At 44.5% G+C, this 22,964-nt stretch overlaps 1 long non-coding RNA gene across 11 annotated transcripts in view; it reads left to right on the top strand.

Moving 5' to 3' along the window:
- Positions 1–22,964, top strand: part of LOC141977386 (uncharacterized) — an 87,248-nt gene that overhangs the window by 13,816 nt on the left and 50,468 nt on the right. Inside the window, exons 2-5 of one of the 11 annotated variants that reach the window (XR_012636219.1) lie at positions 220–453; positions 1,521–1,589; positions 10,333–10,523; positions 16,948–16,974. This is a non-coding gene — a long non-coding RNA (uncharacterized LOC141977386). Of the gene's footprint in view, positions 1–219; positions 454–991; positions 1,311–1,520; positions 1,590–9,966; positions 10,041–10,332; positions 10,524–11,145; positions 11,161–13,075; positions 13,212–16,947; positions 16,975–17,812; positions 17,881–22,964 lie in introns of those variants that run through there. The other 10 variants (XR_012636216.1, XR_012636221.1, XR_012636218.1 and 7 more) reach the window with 10 other exon arrangements.

Genomic DNA, 22,964 nt, shown 5'->3' with positions numbered 1-22,964 from the left:
GAGATGGTTCCTAGAACCGGTGGAAAGTTCTCAGGCGAACTGATCAAATAAGCCCTAAGGAATCTATGTTGAGATCAACTTTAAACAAATATTTTCTTTTTTACTTTTTTTTTCTACTAGTGGTTCTAAAAATCCCTTCTCAGAAAGGTGAAAGGTTTCGACTTTCCGCGGAGTGTAGCCTTTTGAAAAGCAGGGTTTTTGCTTGTTTGTTTTTTAAAGGAAGAAATAAAGGATTTGCAAGAGCATGAATTGGCTGGAAGAAGTGTCGATTCCACTGTGCGACTTTCAGTTCTTGAACCAAGCTGGGGGCTTGCAACAGCCGCTCGTTTGCCTTGCTTCTTACCACCACCCAGTGTCCTGAGTCTAACCCTGCCTAGAGATTCAGGCGGAACGAATAGTTCGAGCAACACATCAGACCCAGAGCCCTGCAGATCTTTGCACCAGAGCTGAAGTGTGGTAGCTTCTTATTCCAGTTTAAAATCCCTGTGGGGGGAGTTTAAAGTTTGTTTATTTGGGGGTTAGATAGTCTAGATCGCTCAGACCCCGTCTAGATGAACCTAGCCAGGAGGGTCTCCCTTCTTTAACGCTTCCCTGTGTTTGATGTCAAAAGAATTTGTTTCCAGCCTTTCTGAATGTTGCCTCTGAGTAGCTCGAAGCTTGTCTCTCTCACCTCTCCCACCTCGTCTCCCTCCAAACTTCGGGGTTACACATAACCCCACGCACAGGGGTCTAGTTAGCAAAATCCTTCCACTGCCGTTGTACAAGAGACTCGATGCTTTTGTCGAGTGGAGGGCTAAGGTATAAACTGGAGGGTGGGAGGGGTTAGAAGGGACATTGCACTGAAGTGACTTTCTGCCTTTGTGAGCTTCCTTTTAACGGTGGTTTCCGAGGGGCAGCCCTGTTAGTCTGTGTCGGCAAAAAGAACAGGGGGACACCTTAGCGCCTAACCCATTTATTTGAGCATAAGCTTGCATCCGATGAAGTGAGCTGTAGCTCCCGAAAGCTCATGCTCAAAGAAGTGGGCTAGTCTCTAAGGCGCCACCAGTCCTCCTGTTCTTTTACAGAATCTCGCTTGTTGCAAGCGAAGGGGTGTATCTTCTTCGGGGAGCTGGCTCGTCTTTCTAGAGGCATCTTCCTTTTTGTCACCACCGGTTAAAACGTTGACTCTCTATTTTCTGGTGCGCCTGGAAGACAGACCGAAGAGCTCTTCCCGGCAGAGAGTGATTTCGGTTGGCCGATAACAGGCTGGCTTTAAAATCAAAATAATTGCAAGGCACGGACTGCGTTTTGAATAAAAACATCATTTCCAGGTGCCACTCTGATAGGGGGGTTGTTTGTTTGTTTGTTTGAGTCCCCAGTATCTTAAATTCCACCATTTTTAAAAAACGAAACGTGTGTGTGACTGTATCGTGCATGGCTGTACCAAAACCACTCAATCTGGAAAAAATCCTGCAAATATTAAAACAACTTTATTTTTAAAAAAACCCAACAACCCTTCTCTGAAATTACTTCTTCCCCAGCCAGGTAAAAGAATGAACGCAGCCGGTGCAGTACTGGAAAACAGAAGAGTGGAACGGCTGGCGACAGCGGTAAGAAATCCTAGTGCAGAAATTATAGCTGGGCGCATGAAACACAGAGACCTGGACCCTGGACCCATGATCAGACGATAGAAGCAGATCATTCATCTATGCTAGACACTGTGTTATGCACTATATAATGTGCTATTCCATATACTTAACATGCATACATATTAGATGCTGGTTCATGTAATATATACAGAATAATGTCTAGTGACTATATATTTGGCGTATCTCTAATCGGATATAGAGTACTAGGCACAATATTCCATATTATAATACACGATATCAAATAACACGAAGAAGCTAATATTCTATAATAAATTGCTTGTGTATTTCATAGCTACATAGTGCTCATATAATATGTGTCTATAACAGGCATCTAATTTCGGTGTATAATATTTAAAAGCTTTTGAAGCTCTTTATAATATTAAATAGTTTTTAGCTATTATGCATCATATATAAATATGCTCTTTGCATTCAGTTACCAAAGGAGAAATTGCTTTTTTTCCCTATAAACTTAAACTATTGAGGAAGATTTTTTTAAAAAAAAAAATCTCAGCAGCGATTTCACATCTTCACCTTCGTTTCTGCCTTAAAAACCAGGAACAACTTTCTCTCCTTCCCTGGGAGTTTTGGCTGTAGGGCCCGATCCCTGTAGAATGCAGGATCGGGCCCCAAGAGGAACCATCCTGTTCCCCAGCAGGTGACACACGTCGATTGTGTGGGCGCCCCCCGTTGCAGGAGTGAAGGCGGTAGAGAAATCCAGTGTAAACTCGAAGTAAAGAAACCCGAGCAAACCCCACCCGCTCCCATTCCCTTCCAGAGCAGGTTCGGTTGGCCAAATTGTTGCCCCTTTCGAAGCAGGCGAAAAGAGGCCAGGGGTGTGTGTGTGTGTGTGTGTGGACTTTATGAAGCGGGGGGATCCATTCTGGTTCCCCTGTGCCAACCGCTAACCCGGTACCATCACCCGGTAGCCTGTTGCATCTGATTGCATCTCACTGCAGAGATGTCCTCCGAAGTGACCTTTTGCAACTTCGCTGAGGAAATCCCATCAATTGTGTGTGTGAGAGAGAGAGTGTCTGTGTCTGTGTGTGTGTGTGCGTGCGCGCAAATGTTTGTTTTTGCTTTGCCACGGTTGTTGGCCGGCTGCATAACCCCAGCGCTGGGTTGATTCTGATTCTCACACTCACACACCCCAAAGCACTTTTCAGTCACGTGCAAGCCCTAAGCTGCAGAGGAGCGACTTTCTCCCCGTGCACCACAAGCGAGAGCAAGGTGTGGGAATAGGACGGGCGATCTGATGCATATTTCAGTGTAACCCCTGGTCTCTGCTAGGGCATTCTTCCCTCTCCTCCGTTTTGTGTCTCTGGTACTATCTCACCGGTCCGCCCAAGTGTCTCCAGGTGATTGGCTCTGTGCAAATGGGAGCTGAGTTAAAATGTCCCCCAGTTCCAGGGGGGAGGAGAATCTATTTTGTGGGCTCCTAAGACCACGCCAAGGTCGGAGATGGAGCCAGATCATTCCATAGCAAGAGAAGTGCTTCCCCCCCCCCTTCCAAAAAAGAAACCCTAAAGAAGTCTGTCTTCAGATGGAGCAGTTTCCTTGTGCTAAATTCCTGCCCGCACCCCATTTGCAGCAAGTCAAGTGATGCTCAACTTTTGCATCCTACAGCCAAGGGATTCCCGTCTGTTGCCTCCAGAACTTGGGGCGGAATTCTGGCTAGTCAACGTGCGCCGCTGAAATTTAGATTAGGGTTTTTCTCCCCCCGATCGGGGTAGGAAAAAGATTCTTAGCATACCACAAGGTGGTTAAAGTCCTTCGATTTCGTTTCATTTTTTAAAGAGCATTTTTCCCTCTGCAAGAAAGAAAGAGACTAAAGTTTGGGGAACCAATTCCGAAAAAAATCCAGAATGGCTGCATTGTTTCAAAGAAACGATTCATTTGACAAAGTACCGTATCTCTTCAAAGTACCTGCGCTATCTGACCGGTTTATAAAGAGCCGCGTTTCTCCTGATCTCTGGGTTTTGTTTAAATCTCTCTTCCCTCCCCCCTCCCCCCCCCCCCACACACACACTGTGATGATTAACAAGAAAAGAATTGCACCTTTAAGCAGAACAAGGTGCTGTGCCGGGCGATTTTAGTGCTCGCCAGACTCAAGGGAATTGGTCAGCTGGGTCTTCTGGAGTGTGGCTGTAGGAATCGGGACCAAGCAAAGAAAGAAATTGACGACACCGCGCACTGAATTGAAACGAGGAGAAAAAATCATTAAAAGAAGCAAAGGATTTAAAAAAAACCCACTTTTCCTTTCAGTAAAACTAAGTAAAAAAATTATTGAAGATGCAAAAGCTGATGCATCTCTCTCTCTCTCTCTCACACACACACACTGCATGTGATGTGTGTGTTTATCCATATGTGAGCAGTATATACTGTGTGTGTGTACAATATGTCTGTGTTTATCTCCTTTGGGGGGTATGTGCATACATAACTACCTGTACCAAGATGTATACATCGGAAAATACATCTATCTCCTGTGAGTGTAGACGTGTGTGTGTGTCTGTGTGTACCCCCAGAGAGAGAGAAGTGTGTCTGGATATGCTTCTCTGGTTTAATATGATGCGATCTCTTAATACTAAAAAATAAACGTCTTTTTGACACCATCAGATAGGACAGGCAAATTTATATCATGTGTATGTGTGTTTATTACATGCAATATGCACCTCTGGGCACTTACACGCGTATTACATATTTGCATTATCACATGCCTATAGCTAATAGCCTGTGTAATAACAGAATATAAGCAGGTTCTGTATCTTAAAGAATTGCACGCAGCCAATCGTGCCCAAGATGAGCTGATTATGTTAGGAAGTAGTTGAACTGGATGGTCCTAAGTGGCATATTTGAATTTTAACTTCACTAAAGAAAGAAAAGCTAAATCAAGAGGAAGGGGGAGATATCAATTCTTCAGCGTTTTTGGCTTTCTGCTTGTGTCGTTTTTTTTTTTTCTCTTTAAAAGAGGGATAGAAAATAGATTTCAGACTCAAGGCAAGGATGCAAAATGGATGTTGCCAAAGCCCGACCGCTATCAGGAGAAATAACACGTCCAAGCAGAACAGCCGTCCGTGTTGTCTAGTCCTGATATTGTGCCAATAGTCACAGATACAAATGTCCCACCGCTGCCTTCGCGCTTGCAAAGTTCAATCAGGGGGAAAGAAAAAGACAGTGGCTCAATCCAGCAAGGTCATATTGGTTATTGGAGGGCACCATACAGTCTGGCCATCTTTTGTGTTGCCTACCAAAACAATCCCAAGTTTGAACCCCCCACTGTCTCCCACCCAGCTCAGGGTGCAGGAGGAACGAACCAAACTCCTCGCGGCGCAGCTGGGTCCCTTCGGATCCACGCTGAGCAGCCAGAGGCCACGGGCGGTTGTGAAAACCCGGCTCTGAGCAAGTGTCTCTTTAAAGAGGTCTAAAGCCGCCTTACCAAAGTGAAGGACGGGGGAGAGCAGAGACGCCAGGGCGGGGTTTCAGCAGAGCTTAGCTCCGAAATGCAAGGGGCTGGTTTCAGCACCCAAGGGAGCAAGCACAAGGGGAGTAGGTAGGTGCTCAGCCCTTTCAAGCCGCTTCATTTAGGCGCCTAAACAGAAGCTAAGCCCTTTTGACTGGGTGATCTAGTCTGCTTTAAAGGGACCCCCCACCTGCCCCCAAAGACCCTAGGTTCCATAAGGGACTCCATGAGTATCTTTCTCATGCTGAAGAATTCCCAGGCCAAATTAGGGCCACATTTCCCCCGAGACTGAGAGATTGTTCAAACCTTTACCAGCCCTCTTTTTCTAACGCTTTCCACCCCCCCCCCTTGCAACTACTTTCAGCGCAAAGGGTCTAGAAAGGATTTTCTCATCCTTCCCTGTCTGTCCTTGTTCATGGTGGGACAGTCCATCAGCAGGCCTGGGAATACGTGTTCCTGCAATAGGCTTTCACTCGCTCCCTCACTTTAGAGCGGCACACCTCAGACTACAGTCGTGTTACTCGTGTGTGGTGTCTACCATACACATTGTGCATATGTGCAGCCCCGCTATAGGCGTGATATCCAGCATGAGTTTTCTGCAGTTGCGCCTCCATCCAAGCCCTGTGGAATCAGTGGAAATCAGAGGATTTGATGTAAGCCTGTGCACAGTGTCAGCGTCTATGTTTGCCTGAGAGTTAGAGGTGTATAGACGCACAGGAAGGCAGGGCTGGAAGGGTGTGTATAATTGCTATATATGTGTGCCCTTATATACACACACATTACACATTTATACCTGCTATATATACACCTAAGTGTGTTCCTAAATACACTACGTATATTCTGCCGCATAGAAATGTGTGTGTACTTACACCCCCCCCAGAAGGCTAGTTATGCTTTTTATGTGCACAAAACATGCTGCCTATTATGTAGATACATTCGCTACACAAAACACATACCTTTACATACATAGAGGCTGTATTTTAATGACGTAGGTGTATATAAGTGTGGGTGGGCGGGTGCAGTGGGTCGGTGTACACAAACACACACCCAGCCATCCCTCTAGAGAGAGCTATGCATGTGTGTGTGTGTATTATATAAAAAGTGAGATAGAGATGCAAAATTTTATATATAACATCTGTGTCTATATCTATCTATATAGAGATACAGATGTTCTATCAAATTTGCATCTCTATCTACGTTTTATAGATGGATGTATTTATATAAATATTATATGTTTATATAGAGATCATGGGACTGTGGCTCACTTTTTAAGGTCCCTTTACGATGCTAAAACGGGGTAAAGGATCTTTAGTGTAACCGAGAATAAGGCCCTACAGCTGTCTGTGTTTGTGCCTTTAGCTAGCCGTGTATTAACAGATCTGTTCAATCAGCAGTGGCATGTTACATTTTAATACAGTAGATTATAATTGGACCACACTAGAAGGGTAGCAGTCCACGGAATAGACTCCGAATCAAACCAAAGCTTCCATGCATTTAACACATGCAGTTGTGTTAATCATATTTTAATGACTATTTACCCTGCAGAGGCAACCCGGTAAGGAGGCTGCATTGTCCCCCAGTAAAATACGGATCCCTTTTTGACTAGGGGAAAGTTACCACGTTAAAGCTCTCACTGTCTAATCTGATACACAGCAATTGTTTTTAAGGGCAATCAGGACATGGACGTGAATTCTTTACCGTCAGCGATTCCCTGTCAATAAATAGAGGGCTGCCCAGCATTGGCCCTGCTGCGATTTTTTCAGAGGATCTGAGGGGAGGGGAAACCCAGGCCTGGTTTCAGACAGGCACAGGCCTTCTCACGCTCCCCACCCCATATGCTTCAGCGTGTGGGGATGGAACTTTTGCAGCATGCGTTTGGGATAGTCAGATTATCTATCTATCTATCTATCTATCTATCTATCTATCTATCTATCTATCTATCTATCTATCTATCTATCCCCATACACCCCCATCTATCTATCTATCTATCTATCTATCTATCTATCTATCTATCTATCTATCTATCTATCCCCATACACCCCCATCTATCTATCTATCTATCTATCTATCTATCTATCTATCTATCCCCATACACCCCCATCTATCTATCTATCTATCTATCTATCTATCTATCCCCATACACCCCATCTATCTATCTATCTATCTATCTATCTATCTATCTATCTATCTATCTATCTATCTATCCCCATACACCCCCATCTATCTAGTTAGCTAGCTAGCTAGAACACCTCTATAGAAGTCCATATCTTACGTTAGCTACAGATTTATAATCTTGTATGAACACCTTCCTGTACCTAGCTTTAGCTATTGTGCTGGAATATAGTTTATAAACCACTCCGGTTTTTGTATGCTCTGGGATAATAACTATTGCTGATTAATGTGTCTGTGTATCCATTCATTTATAACAACTAAGGTGCCACAAGTCCTCCTTTTCTTTTTGCGAATACAGACTAACACGGCTGTTACTCTGAAACCTACAACTATATAGTTTCTAAAAAGTGAAAATGTCTATTTTCCTTTGCTGGGCTGTCGTTTAAATGACTAAACGTTTGGTTTGGTTTGTTTTAAAGATATAATATCAGGTGAGCATAAAACTCTCCAAATATTTACAAAGGTAAAATAAAGAAACAAAACAAATCTAGGTTTACAAATGAAGCTGAAATCTCCAAAGTCTGACGGTTTTCTTTGCAGGAATTGTCTTTAAAAAACAAACAAAACCAGCCCCATAGAATAAAGCAAAGACAAGAAACTGGCTGTGCCGGGTTGCAGATCAATCCCACCCCGGGAGAGCGGTGCCAACATATGATCGTCGTGTAAAGGCAGAAGTCATCACTAATTTTAATGGCTACTTGGGAGCATGGAAGAAATTAAAATCCATTTATTTAGCATAATCTGGTCAAAGAAGCAACCTCCCTCCCTAAAATTCAATCAAATGGCACCGTGGCCTAACAAATCTGGATTGCTTTCTGCAGGAAAGTGTGTGTGTGTGTGTGCGTGTGTGTGTGTGATACGTTATTGAGAATTTGCCAGAAAAAAACGATCGTTGCATATTGCCAAACTCAGTTGCACATGGGCTTTGCAAAAACAAATGGACAAACCCCTAGATCAAAATATGAAATATGTTTCCCTTATAAAAAAGGAAGTGAAATTTCCAGTTTGGAAAAGAATCCCAGAATCGATCTCCTTAAAGGGGATGTCCCATTTCTGTCCATTCACTCTAAGTTAAAAAAACAACAACACACAAACAAACACGAATGTAGATCAAGAAGCAATTGGGAAAAGACATAATCTATTCCACCTGTCTGATGGAATATTGAGAGAGAACATATTACCCTGAGACCTGCTTTCATAGACCTGTTCTGTGGGGACTTTACCTTGCACCTCTGAGCTTTTTAAAGACCTGCCGTTATATTTGTCAACTGTAAACCAGTGGCATCCACAGTTCTCTGAAATTTACATTGATCTGGGAGGGTGAGATATGTAAGTGGGTAAGGGACTCCAAATAAGGGAAGTCAAATATATTATTCACGTCCTAGCATTGTTGCATGACATGTCATCCCTTATGTGGAGTTAACCTGATGTTCGATTTGTGCTTTTGTGGTGACTGTACCACGTTAGATTCCCTGGTTCCTTCTCCCCTCCCCCGGCAAAATATGAAATTATTTATTGGTAGGAATCGATTCCTGTTTTCCTTTGATTTTCAGGATTTACAGTTCTCCTCCAAAAACATTAACCCAGGTGGGGAAGAACATTTTATTAGGAGTTAGCCATTGCTGTTCTTTAAATGAGATGTGATTTGGGGTTTGTGTGTGTGTGTGTGTGGGGGGGGGAATCCAAATTCAGATTTAATCCATGGACGGGGGGAGGAAGCCAACATGCAGTGGATTGTACTTGAATACATTGACACAGCAGTAATAGAAATCTGGGCTAGGCTACCAATCTTTTTCTCCCCATTACACGCTTGCTTCTGCAAATATATCTACTCAACTTCGATCCCTGTCCAGCCAGTGCCAAGGGGACTTGCTGCTAATCTACCCTTATTAAGCAACAAAATCCTGATCCTTTAATAAGCAATCAAATGACCCCCGCTGTAAGATTGCAGGTAACTCTTCGGGGCAAAGGCATGCCCAGGAAAGCACACTGAGGGAAGGTGTCTGTACACCCGGAAGGTAAAGGCGTAGTGGTTTGGATTTGTCAAAGAAGCTTGGAGTTGCCTCGAGTCTAATGAATGGGGGTAAACACTGTCCGTGAAGCGGGGTCATCGCGTGAAAATTCCCTGCCAAGTCTCCCGGGGAGCTAGCCAGGAGGAGACGCTGGAGGCTGAGTTTTGTTTATTTCAGACCCTCTCGGAGCTGGGCACCCGAGATTTTATTTAAGGAGGGTTTGGGTTTTTTTAATGTTATTTTGCAGTGCCCCAAACTGCGGATTGGGGCTGCCTGCCGGGTCGGTGCGTCTGTCTGGGGCTGCAGCAAATCGATGCAACATCACGACGTGGTTATCCCCTGCTTCTTTGCTGCTCTGTCTATTTCACATGGATACCACCCCCTCCCCCCCCAGGGACCTAGGACAGGCCGCGTGGCACCGTTAACTTCTGCCTAATTAGGGGACTACTCAAATAACTCCTTTTAGTGACCCAAAAGATAGCTCCCCCTGCCCTCCAGGACAACGCTCCCGATTTTCCAACAAGCCCCACTTTGGGCAGTTAAAACCCCGCTGGCTTATTAAACCGGAGAGCAATCAGCTCCGAATTTAACTGCTTCCTGTTTAAAACCAGCAAAAAGCCCTCCAATACGTTTCTCTCTCCCCTTTCCCTCCCCCCACGTTTAAACTCAGCAGCCGTGCTGTCGTTTTGTGGCATTGCTAAGAAACGCAGCTCGAATTCATCCTGCTCGCCTCCACGGCTGCGGAGCTTGGGTGCCATATTTGCATATATGGTAATAAGCTTCTAATTGCCAGGTTGATGGGCTTTGCTGATCGATTGCTATAAATACACAGGTTAAGAAAGCTTTGCAATATTGCTCCCCTCCACCACCACCCCTTCAAAATATCCTTGCAATGTACTAGTTTGAGCTCTCAACATTTGCATACCATCTTTTTTAAATATAATACGTATACTTTACGTATAGGCTACGTGGAAGTCTCCTTTTGCGGCTCCTATATATCCTTACGTCTCGCATTTCTTCCCCCACCCCCACTTTTTTTCCCCCTTGTCAATTCCATCTTCAGGTTCCCTCTTTGAAGACTTTTTTTTTCTCCTCCGAGGATTAAAGGAAGAGGAGAGAGAGCAAGGACAGCGAGGCAGAAAAGATGCAGAAACCAATTTCTTGTCTAGCTCTATCCAAACAAGAAGATTGAGGCGAAGATTCCTTCCCCATCTGTGCAGCAAAAAGCGAGGGGCTTCGAGGCAGACCCACGAGGTAAGCATCAAAACGAGGACCTGGAAATTTTGTTTTGTTTTGTTTTAAAAGATTCCAATGCTTACGTTCCCCCTTCTTCATCAGAGCCACAGAGGTGGGGGGGAGGGGGAGGGGAACAGGGAGGAAGAAGTTAGATGTCTTTTTTTCTCCCCTGCTTTGGGGGCTGGATCCAGTAGGTATCACCCCTGGAACAGGGGTGGTGCTGGTGTCTTTTTTAAAATCAAATTAAAAATATCTAGCCAGATCTATCCGCGTGCTTAGCCCAGAAATTGAGATGGGAAGCTTCCCCGTTCATGGGGATCAAAGAACACCCCTCAATTCCTTGAACCCCATTTGCATCGCAAGGGAGAATTTGTCTCTGTGTGTGTGTGTGAAAAGCGAGCAATCAGGAGGTGTCTCTTTTTAATTATAATTACCCCCCCTCTTCGCTTCCTTTCTGCTAATGAGCAATTTTTTGGGGGGGGGGAAGGAGGGAAGGGGGGGGGGAAGCCAGACTCACGTGATGTTGGGGGGAAGGCGGGTTTAAATCAAGTCCCATAGAGTGAAAACAATATGAGATTTGCCAGAACAAAAGGCTTGCAGGCTTTGGTTGCTGAACACGTCGGAGGCCAGACAGGCCGCTCAATTATTGGAGTTGGTGAGAAAATAATAATTAATAATAATTAATAATAGAGGTAAAAGAAGAAGGAGGGGGTGGGGGGGAGGTTAGAGCATTTCTCTCTCTCAGAGCCTCTTCAGTGGAGGCAGCGAAGCAGAGGTCACCAAGGCGAAGTGCGAAGTGTGTTGTGGGGATGCAGATTTTGCAGGACAGGCAGCTTGCTTTGCAAACACAATGCGGTGTGATGGGGCCGGCTGGAAGATGGACTGAGGCGCAAATCGTATCATACTTTGTGTTTAAATCCAGCGATCGGTGTTTTAAGTGTGTGAGAGAGACATAAATACGCCCCCCCCATGGGAAAATAGGAGACACCCCCAAGAGAGGAAGGCGGGGGAAAAAATCCAGCTCTTCCAAATCACGTTGCAAGAGGCAGGAAGGTGGCATCTTTACCTCTCACTGTGGGGGAATAAGAGAAGGAAAGTGAAGTGAACACGGCATCATCCCAGAGGGGCCAGGGCAGCGTGCTTAATGCGGATATTTATTTTAAAAGCATCAGGAAACAAAGCCAAAAACTTTGAGGGTGTGTGCAGGGGGGGGGGCATTATAAGCAGCCTGAAGGCACGCCTGGTGATTGAACGGCTGCTGCTGGGAGAGGGGTGAAGTGGAATTATGCCTGTCCTCAGAGTTGTAGTTTAAATACACTTGTTTTAGCAATCTCCCAAGGGAGGGTGTGTTCTAGCTGTGGGACAAAAGTTAGGCTTGGGGGGGGGGCGGGGCTGGGTTGTCTGCGAGGGCTCTGTGACAATGAACTTGAGACGGGGCTCATCAGCATGCAAGAGGGTCTCTCTCAAGTTCAGGGCGCCCTGAGTTCCCATGCAAGCTCGGATAAAAAGTGAATTCATTGTGCATTTTCTACGGGCCGTTAGATCCTGCTGCCTTCCAGCGGGAGCCGGGGAGTCTGCCCTGGAAACCAGACATGATATAAAACAACAACAAAAAACCAGAACAAACAAAAACAAATCAGGACCTTCGCCAGCCGGTCATTTCTGGACACTGGGCAAAAGCCTCCTCTTCCCATCAGAGGGAAAATCAAACCTCTGATTCCTCCCTACAGTTTGAGAGTGTAGCTTTACACACACACACACCCCTAGATTCAAAGTTTTGCAAAACCAGGGGGTACGTAACCTTCCCCCTCCCCATCCCAGTCTAGACTTTCATTCTAGTGTTTCCTTTTCCTTTATTCAAAGCAACTTGTTCGAGATGTGATTATTATGGTAATTTCGACTCTCCCCCCCCGCACTCCTTCCCCCACTTCTTTTAAAGACCTCCAGTCTGGAAAGCTCAACTTGGGGGCTTGACAACCAACTATTTCATTTCCACGGTCTTGAGGCTGACCCAGACGAATTCCTAGACTTGAAGAGGCTTGGGGGTGAGGGACTGGGAGGGGGGTTGTGGAGAAGATGGCTTTAAGGTTATTGGATACGCTGAAAGAGGCATCACCCCCACTTCAAGGTCCGTCCCCCCCCCTTTTTTTTTTTTTTTAAAAAAGCCCTGCCACCAGAATGTTTGCCATTCATGTGGATCTCTTCATATTCTCTTGAGCCTAGTGGGGCAGAAAGAGGGGAGAATGGGAATGGCTGGATCATTCTGGGGTGTCTGGGAAGATTTCCCCTTTGTCTTTAGATCAAAAGATAGGCATGGAATAGCCTGGATCCTGCAACAGCGCTCGCTCCCTGTACTTGAAATAAACCCCAGCAGCATGATTGATCTGTTTCTCCCCATTCATTTTTGATCAGGATATTTTTTTTTGTTAAGGTTGGGGTGGATTTTTTTTGCGGGGGTGGGGGGGAAGCTGGGCTCTTTGCAAGATTTGTTACCTGGGTAAAGCCCCGCGTTCTTTTCCAGGAAGAGGGTGGGAGGAAGGGGGAGAGGCAGGAAAAAAAAAATCCTGAATGGGTAGACCGCAGCTACGTCACCCCGAGCTCCAACCAGCCATCCACAAGTGGGTAGGATGCAGGAGGGACAGGCTCATTCTAGGTACATCTGGTGGGCTGCAGACTTTGGCACGGAACCTCCGTGGCAAGCTAAGGGTAAGTGCTAATTATTATTTGCAATCAAGAGGGGAAAGGGGGGGACTGGCTAGGGCTCCGCGTTGCAACGGAGCCTGGTGTGTTTTAAAGGCTCTGTTTCAGGGCTTTCCTGCTTTGCAGCTGCAGATGGAGTCGGCTGCGCAGGGAAAGGCTGGCTAATTTCTTCAAAGGCGATTGCTTGCTGAGGTCCTCAAACCTCCCCCCCCCATCACCCCTTTACCAGGGTCTTCTCCCTTGCACCACCCCCTCCCCAAGCCTCAAAGATCTAAAAGGCACGTTGAGGGTGGGAGCAGGGGACCTGGCCTGATTTAAAGCACCCATTTTAAAATAACCACCCGCTGGGATGGCGCTTGGCAATAGAGCCTAGACATCATCACAAACAAAAACTTCCCTGCCCCTCTTCCCCCGCTCAGGTCGCGGCTGCCTCCAGCAGATTAGAAGGAGCCGATAAGTTTGCAACGAGGGAGAAAGGCGAGGGGTTACGCCTGCTCCTGTCCTATTAAAATCCGCTTGGCCTCTCAATTTCGCCAGGAAGAGGGGAATGAAGTCGCTTCAGAGTGTGGAGGGCCAACTGGGTCCCTTTATCCTTAAAACACTGGGGGGGGGGGAACCCCCCAGCGACTGTAACTCTTCTTTATTTCCCTCCTTTCACCTTTTCTCACCTTCTACATCCACTGCCCTTCAAGGGAGGTGCAGGATAAGGGGCAGCTTTAATTTTCAAAGAACAATCGTGTCGGCTCAAGTACCGCTCTGGGGAGGGTGGTTTAGGTTGACCATCAACTGGCAGATTCAAATGAGCTGTGTTCGTGTGGGTTTCATGTCAGGCTGATGCTTTCTATGTCTGCTGAATACCGGTTCCACCCCCAGGAAACCTCCCGCTAGAAATGTAAGCTCGCTTTTGCGCGGAAATACAAGATGTGACAGGGTCAATTTATTGCCTTCTGCTTTTAAAAGGGTCTTGGGGTTTATAAGACCTAAGCGTGCATGGTGAGGGAGCAAAAATGAATGAATATTTTTAAAAAATGCACTCCTCCTAATTATCCCAAGGGGTGGGGGGCGACATAGCACAGGTGTTCTGGAAGGCCTGGGGTTGGATTTAAACTGGAATCAGTTCATATGTCTAGGAGAAATGAGGGATACAATGAAAAAGAAGAGGAAGAAAGAATGTAAACACCTCACAGACCTTTAGACAATATAACTAATTCCTAGATGGGGGGAAGGGGTTGCACACACACACATAGATATGTCTTTTTGCAAGCACACTCAGATCTCTATATGTTAATTGTGTGTATATATGTACACACACACACACACAAACATATAATTCCCCCTTATATAACACACACATACCAGCCACTGATCCAGGATCCCTCCCCTCCTCCCCGAAACACATGGCTGAAATTCTATGGAAAAATATATGGATATTTTCTTTAACTGTGTGTATCTCTCTCTCACTTGCTCTAAATTGTGTACACATATATACCACAACGTTTCTGCACACACACACACACCCCATTCTAACTCTCTTTGATATCTATGTATTTTTAATCTCTCTCTTTTAGCATGACAGTGATTTGAAACCCTCCTGCTTGACTAGTTAACGACTGACATTTCTAACAGGAAAGATTATTAGTGTATTCGAAACCAGAACTCCGAAATAACATTATCTGTAGCTCATGATCAAATAAGCAGATCTGCCCTGATGGGTTTATGTGTATAAAAGAAACTTAAATCTGAGTTACAATAGACTTAAGTGCTGGGCATTAGCTCTGGAATTTCAATACCAATGCCAATTCCAGCTTGCAGTTGTTATATATCCCTCCTGTTAAACCGGAGCAAGTTTGAAAAGTACAAAGGGTATTACACAGAGCCTGCTTTCACCTTTTCTGGAGAAACAGACAGGGAAAGGGAAAGATTTATTCCTCAATAAACTTCTTATTCTATTGGCTCTCTCTCTCTGTGTAATATGTGTGTGTGTGTGTGTGTATTGATAAAAAGAACAGGAGGACTTGTGGCACCTTAGAGACGAACCAATTTATTTGAGCATAAGCTTTCGTGGGCTACAGCTCACTTCATCTCACGAAAGCTTATGCTCAAATAAATTTGTTAGTCTCTAAGGTGCCACAAGTCCTCCTGTTCTTTTTGCGGATACAGACTAACACGGCTGCTCCTCTGGAACCTGTGTATTGACAGATGGCAAAATCGTTTCTCAAAGCCCTCATTTTGCTGTTCAGTTCAACGCTGGGTTTAAAAAAACCCACTCCCATCTAGCAATACAGGTCTGCAGTCGACCGTGGGCCCACCTTATTGCGCTTGGTGGGTGAAGAATCTCTTTTAAAGCACCCTATAGAATTGAAAAGCTGTCTTAGAAAAATGTGTAGCAAGCAGCTCTCCCTCAGAGGTGATACACGTACCAAAGCAGCCGGAAGTGCATTTGTCCGTTACCACCACACAGGAGAAATATGGCTTCCTGACTATAAATAGAAGGAGCTAAACCTTGTATCCAAATGGCCTGGTTTTAGTGCAGCGTGTAGAGAGGAGGGTTTAAGGTGGAATGCCAGGCTCTAAGAATTCTCCAATTCTCCTGTCTGAATTTCCTTCCAGTGGCTTGCAGACCTGTGGCCAGGCGGCTCCTCTCACCTTGTGTTATGAAATACACCTCGGTGCGTTATGTTCATGCATTCCGGTTCACATGCACTGGGAGGAATACACAGTTGTGGTACAATCTTTTGTGTCTCGAGGAAAATCGGCAGCATTTTCCGGAGCTCCAATCCGCGGGCTGCCCAGTGATCTCCCGTGGAGACGTATACTTTTGAGTAGGCCAGGTGCTATGAGATTTTTAATGCCTAAAAAGATGGAATTTTTATTTTTCTGAAAGATAGGATTGAAGCGTAGGAACGCACGGCTCTCTCTAATCACCTTTGGGCCAACAATGCAAAAAATTCATCCTAAGAGACGCTTGGGAATCTTCAAGCCTGCAGCTCAGAATGCGATCTTGATTCGTCAGAGTCTGCAATCGATCCTTTGATGTGCCTGCCTTCGGTAGCCCCACGTAACTTTATATAGAAATATCCACAGCATGGTTTCATCTTAATGCCTCACTTGTTCATGAAAAGGTGCATCCCTCTCTTTCTCTCTCTCTCATACACACACACACACACACACACACACACACACACACACCCCTCTGCAAATTATTCTCAGCCTCCCATAAGTCTTCTAGATCGGTAGGTGTAAAATGGTTTGTTAGTAAAGAAGTACACTGTCATCAGGGTTATCCCATGATATTTGGAGTGCATATGCTGAATACATGTCTTCCTAGTGTATGTATCCCGAGCTAAACAGCCAAGTCCTTTGGGTCTCTTCTTTTGGCAGGTAAAAAACGAACAATAAACAAAAGCATAAACCTTTGGATTCCACCGCCCCCCCGTCCCCCACCCCCAAGGAGCTTGTAGTATTGATGTGGATTTTAAAAAGAGAGAGAAAATATAGATAGGTCAGAAAGGAAAGCGGTTGTATTTTAAAGATTCTGCCTTAATAAGGACTGGGAAATATTTAAACTTAAATAGATTTCAGGGTAATGTCATTTCCCCGGAATCCCCAAAATCCTAAAGGGCCCCGTGTAGCCATTCGACTGCACTAAGCAACAGAGCTATCGACCAGCTCCCGAGCTGGGCTGAAACTGACCAGGAGTGCAGCATTCTTAACTCTTCCCTTTTAATCTCTTCTCTTGCAGAACAGATCCTGCTGTCAAAGGTAACAGGTATAGTCCTTGCTTTGCTTTAGATCTCTTTCTGCCTCAGTTGAATGCAAGAACGGGAAATGCATTTACTCTCGCTTTGCAAAACTTTCTCCTTTCCCCTCCTCTACGCCTTGCATGGATTTTCCCTACGCCATTCCAGATCTGTTTATTGCTTCGCTTGCATAAGTCTTTGCATGCTTCCTTTATATATTTTACTACAGTGTGATATAGTCCCATGATGCTACTAAGATAAAAATGGGTGGGACAGCTTCATACACTGTGCATTATCTTATACTTCAGTGAAGTCACTCCTGATTTACATCAGTATAAGAGAGAGCAGGATGGAGCCCTGTAAGCTGATTAATATCACTTTAACTCTTGCTGTGTCATACAATCCGCCCAGTAATGTCGTTTCTTCATACTCGGGCACACAGCGTTTTCCCTTCCCTCCCTCTCTCTTAAGGCAAGCACTGCTGGTAGCTACCTCTTTGAGCAAAGACACGCAGGCAACACACACAGGTGAGCAAGAATAAAAACCCCAGCGTGCTTTTTCGGGTTCAGCCCTGCAGGCATGCATAGACGCTGCAACATGTGCAAGATCCCTTAAACAGGGATGCAGGCTCTTTCTATTCAGGGGGAAAGAGACACAGTTAGTCATTGTTTTTCTGTAGACACTATCTTCCAAAGGCAGACCGATAGTTTTAAGCAATTGCTTTGGTAAACTCATCTACACACACATTACAAATCCCTATCTATCTATCTATCTATCTATCTATCTATCTATCTATCTATCTATCTATCTATCTATCTATCTATCTATCTATCTATCTATCTATCTAATCTAATCTAATCTTCATAGTAAACACACCTATGAGCGAAAGGCCGATTCGGGAGATGAGACACGTTTCTCCCATATCAAGCAGACAGGTAGGAATCTGTCCTGTGTGCTCATTTCTTACAACAGAAACAAGTCTATTACAATGAGAGTAACTATTAAAAGCCATATCATTCCTGCACATTTATAGAGTGTTTAAGGGAAAAGCCACTGAACAAAAAACCCAAAGCAATCCTTTGCCAGTGCCAGGAGGAGGGTATAAAAGGCAGTTGAAAGGACGCCTATTACACCCCTCTGGACATATACAGTACGAGCAAAGAGAGCAATTTCTGGGGTTTGCCAGTTTTAATAAAGAAAGTGAAGGGATCTAATCAGGGATTTGAAACGACGGTTTTTAAAGGCGTCTGTCTGAAAAGTAAAAGGATCGAATGCAGTGTTTCATGGACTACACATGTACAGAATACATCGTGTGTGTGTGTGTACGTATATATAATATACATGTTATATATACATACACACAATATGTGTGTATTTATAGAGAGTCACGTGTTTATCTAAATATATGTATGTGTGTGACCTTAAATACGGGGGCATATAAATATCTCTCTGTAAATACACATAACATGACATAACTATAGATACACGCAGCTGTAGGGACAGGGGTGTAGGTATATACTCACACACGCATATATAAAGAAATAACACAAATATGTGTTACATGTGCCTATGTACGCGTTCCCCCCTGAGATATTATTATAAAGATGTGCTGAATCTCGTGTATAATGTTCAGAGTCTCCTCCTTTTTCTGTATATAAGCAGCCACAGGGCGTGAAAACGCCTTAATCATTTTAACAGGGCCATCTAGGCAAACGTTACCTAACACCTCGCAAAGTAGCCACACGTCTCCGCCTGCGTTTTCCCAGGTGTTTGGGTCCCTTTGCACACACCCCCAACTGCGCTAATGTTTGCAAATGCAAAATCTAAGCCCATCGGGTTTGTTCTTCTCTTTAAAAAATTACCTGCCATTTAAGTCTCCTATTTCTGAATGAAATCTGACTGTTCTTCTTGGCTGGAGAATTTACAGGCCAAAGGTGCAAGTTTTCTTTGTTTGCATAAGGGTGACTTAAAAAACAAGAACACAACCCTGTCTACAGAGTGGAGAACAATAACTTTTGTATTTTTAATTGAAATCAGAATGAAAGATTGATTTTAAAGCAAATGCAACGCGTCTAGACAGAATTTTCTCGAACTATTTAAATTTAACCTCCCGTATATGTGAAATACTTTAAATAAATACAGTCGCTAGACCTCTATATCCTGGTCTATTTGTTGGAGGAAACCGGGGGCGGAGGGCGGGGGAATAGAGAGGAAAGTGATGGTAAAAGCCATGGGGAAGAAAATAAATGTGTGATCATACCCTGCTTTTGGATGGAAGCAGAGGAATGTAAGACAAAATAAATCAAACCAAAACACTTCAGAGCGGCATAGGGTTCCATAAATGACCCATTTAATTAGATGTAAAATTATCTGTAAATAACAGGGTTGGGGACTAGAGATGTGGTATAATGGTTTTAAAAACAAGGAACTCGCAGCAAGCGATTCGGGGGTCCACACACAGACGTCCTGGAAACAAAGAAGTCCCATCCGTGAAGCCAGCAAGTCACGGATGCTATTTCCGCTAGTGTCTGTGTCCAGTTTTGTACATTTCAGAAATACCATCAGTGACCTGAGGCTGGATTGATGTTAGTTCCTTGCTTCTAGGACATACACACGTCAAATAAAATACGTGCGCTTTAAAAACAAGGCGCTTAAATCAACACAGCTGCGGTCTGTGAGACATGATGTTCCTGAGACAAGGTGGGGGGCGTAATATCTTGTATTGGACCCGCTTCTGGCGGTGAGCGCGCAGGGCTGCAACAGCACTGCGTACAATGGTGAAATTTACAAATTTGGAGGGAGTAGATGGCTGGCTAGACCTGTGGAAAGAGAGGAGGATAGGGTTAATGGAGAAATACTGTTTAACAAATCCCCATGCACTCGTTTGGGAACTCAGATCTCTCGGATGCTGTTGGAATCGGTATGTTAAAAAGTTCTTGGGTTATTTTTTAGTTCAATAACTGGAATTGTTTGCTGAGCGTTAAAATACTCTGGGGGTCTGAGATTTAAATAATACATCAAAATAATCTAATCAGTGGGTGGCTGGCTTCACTGAAGCCGTTGAGGCAAACAATCGTAGGGTACTTTATTTGATTTTGGTCTTGGGGACCAAACTTCAGCAGCTTCAGTCCCAAATGCTAAACCACGGGGCTAAAATGGAGCCAGACGATGCAAAGGCAGTGAATTATTCTGCAATAGTGCCACTGATTTCCACAGGTACAGGACAGGGTGGGCCTGCGGCTGCCTGGCAAGAGTGGGAGAGACGTTTTTGGAACATCAGCCTTTTCTATGTCACGTCTGTGGTTCGAGGCCACAAATACGTTTGCGGCGGCTGCAGACATAGGTTATCCTCAATGGGCATGAAAAATGTGCCCCCCCCCAGCATTCTCTGAGGGTTGTTCCTCCCCCCCCCCCTTTTGCTATCTGATCTTGAATTAAAAAGAAACTAGATTTTTTTTTAAATATTATATCCAGCACCATCCCCTTTGATACTGTTTTCAAATCTCTAGCCGGATACAAGACACATCTTCCGGCCTTTGAATTGGTGGACACGTTAAAATAGATTAGCTAGATCAGCAAACTCTTTTAATTATGAAAATGCCGGAGTTTCGGTTAGGTTTGAAGAGCACATTCAGACATCCTGGGGTTTGATTCCGAAAAGAATCAGATTTTACCAAGAACCCGAGGAGCTCTGTTCTCTTTCACCCCCAGAAGTTGGTCCAATAAACGGTATTCCTCCACCCACCTTTCTCTCTCTCAAATTTTACTCAGGCTCTTGAGATAATTAACTGGAAAGAGTTTAGTAAAGGAAAAATCTGGCCGGTATAGGCCGATGAGGACAATATATAAGCAAATGGGATATCAGTAATATTGTATATCATCAATAAGGCATTAGCCATCTTACCAACAATAACAACATTGAAAAATGAAATAATTATAGTGTGGATAACAGTGTGTGAGCAAGCGTTTTATAACGTCAAGGGGGTTTGTTTTCGAATAATTGGAAACAGTTCAATATAAAGTGTTTATAGAAAAGTTTGTGAGTTGTATTTCGGCCCCCAATTGTTTCCAAACCCCCCACCCCCGCGCTTAAATGGCTAGAAGAATGGAAAAGACATTAAGTTTAAAAGCCCGAGCGGGGGGGGGGGGGGAAGCAAGGCATCGAGAAAGGAGATGAATATAAATAACCTCTGAGGAATTTCAAACATTTAAGGAAGCAACAAAAATGGAACACACTGGGAACCTCTTTCATACACTTCCTTGAGACTTCCTTCAAAGGTATTCCCACCAAGAATCTGATGTCAAAAGAATACCGTTATTTCTCCAGGAATTTTTGGTAGGTTCTGACCAGGAGAAAATTCACAGCTGCAAACAAAAATTCCCCAGGCTTAGTTTGGAGAAACAAAGAAGGAAGGAAGATTTCTATACAATTTAAAGTGGATTTGCACCCCTCGCCCCAAGACCACAAAGAGACCTATGCAAGTCTCCTCATTGGGTAAGAGTTGCTAATGGCACCTTTACTCCTTCAAAGACAAAATAAGAATCTGAATAAACACACCACATCCCCATACATGGGTTTGGGGTTTTTTTTTTTACATCTTTCCTGTGGCTCAGAAAGCGCTTCTTGGTCGGTTACTGCTTCTCTGTGAATTGCCGCAGACGGGATGACGTTTGGTCAAATATGTTTTATAGCAGGAAACACAACCCCGTGGTTTGTCAAAAGGAGGGACAGAGAGGAGCGCAGTTGGGCAGGAAGGAAACACCTCTCTGTTCTTAATGGCACTGCGCGGGTGGAGACAAAGGTATCACTCTTGAGCAAAGGAGGTAGGTTGTAAAGAAAACCAGAGAGAATGTGAAGGACGGGTTTAGCTAGTCTGGTACAGACAGCGTGATTTTGTTTAGGGTTGAGGACGACCGCCGTCAGGTCTGCCACAGACACCATTTCCTTATGGAGTGACATGTGAGGCCGCAGGTAGCACTTGAGTTTAGGCTGGAAAGCCAGGAGACTACGCAGCAGTGGCCATTCGCTGGGAATGTTTGGGTCATGAGAGTTCTCTGATCCTATAGCAAAACCGGAGGGAACGCGGCGTGAATCCGGAGCGCACGCGATCTGAATCCGGAGCGCCTGAATCTCCAAGAAAGGGGTAAAGCGGCGGAGGTGGGGAATGTTAACATGGAGCCAGGATAAAGACACCTGGTCTGCTTTTTAAAATGATTACCACGATCCCTTTCTTGGGTAGCTCTCTCTAGCTTCACTGGGCAGCTGTTCCGAAGGCTTTTGACATGCGTACGTTTCTAGTTATCCCCATAGATGCAGAATAAGGCCTAAAGCAGGTTGCAAACATAAACAAATCAGGAAAGATGCATCTGAATATACACCAGGAGTGAAACCGAATTCACTCCTCAGAGGGGTAGAACGTAGGGATCTGGGGGAGATTATTTCCACTAGGCGGGTCAAGGGGAATTGCAGGTCTGAGCATCAAAATGAAAGTACAGTAATGACAAATAATAAAGTCAACCTGATAAATAACAATCCGACTAGCCATTGGTTCCCTGGGTCAGGTGGGTATCAGAGACCCTTGAAAAAGCACCTTGGGAAGCAGATTGCTTTGTTAAATTGCAAGGTAGAAGGGTTGGAATAATAGACTTCTCTGCTTTCCCTTGACGAGTTACAGTTCTAATCTTTGTCCTTGGATGCTGTAAAGAGTTGGTTTGATCAAGCCATGCTCAGGAGAAGGTAAAACCAGATTTAAAAAAAAAATCCTATTCTGATGTTAAACCAGATGAATTCCCACCCAAGTCTCCATAAAAAATTCTAGGGCAAACCGATTTATTTTAATTGTATTTTATTTCAAGTTTTAGGGTAAAGGAAAACGCCACTTTACTAACCCTGTTGTTATATATACGTATTTCAAAACAGCAAATAAAAGGATAACTAGTTAGCAGCCCTTCCGGTCACAACTAAATAACGATTCAAATCTGATTTTATCTAAAGTCCCAGTAAAATCATCAACCCCCG

This window comes from Natator depressus, chromosome 24, assembly GCF_965152275.1.
Source record: "Natator depressus isolate rNatDep1 chromosome 24, rNatDep2.hap1, whole genome shotgun sequence".
Taxonomy (NCBI): Eukaryota; Metazoa; Chordata; order Testudines; family Cheloniidae; genus Natator; species Natator depressus.
This window is presented reverse-complemented; position numbering and strand designations above follow the sequence as displayed.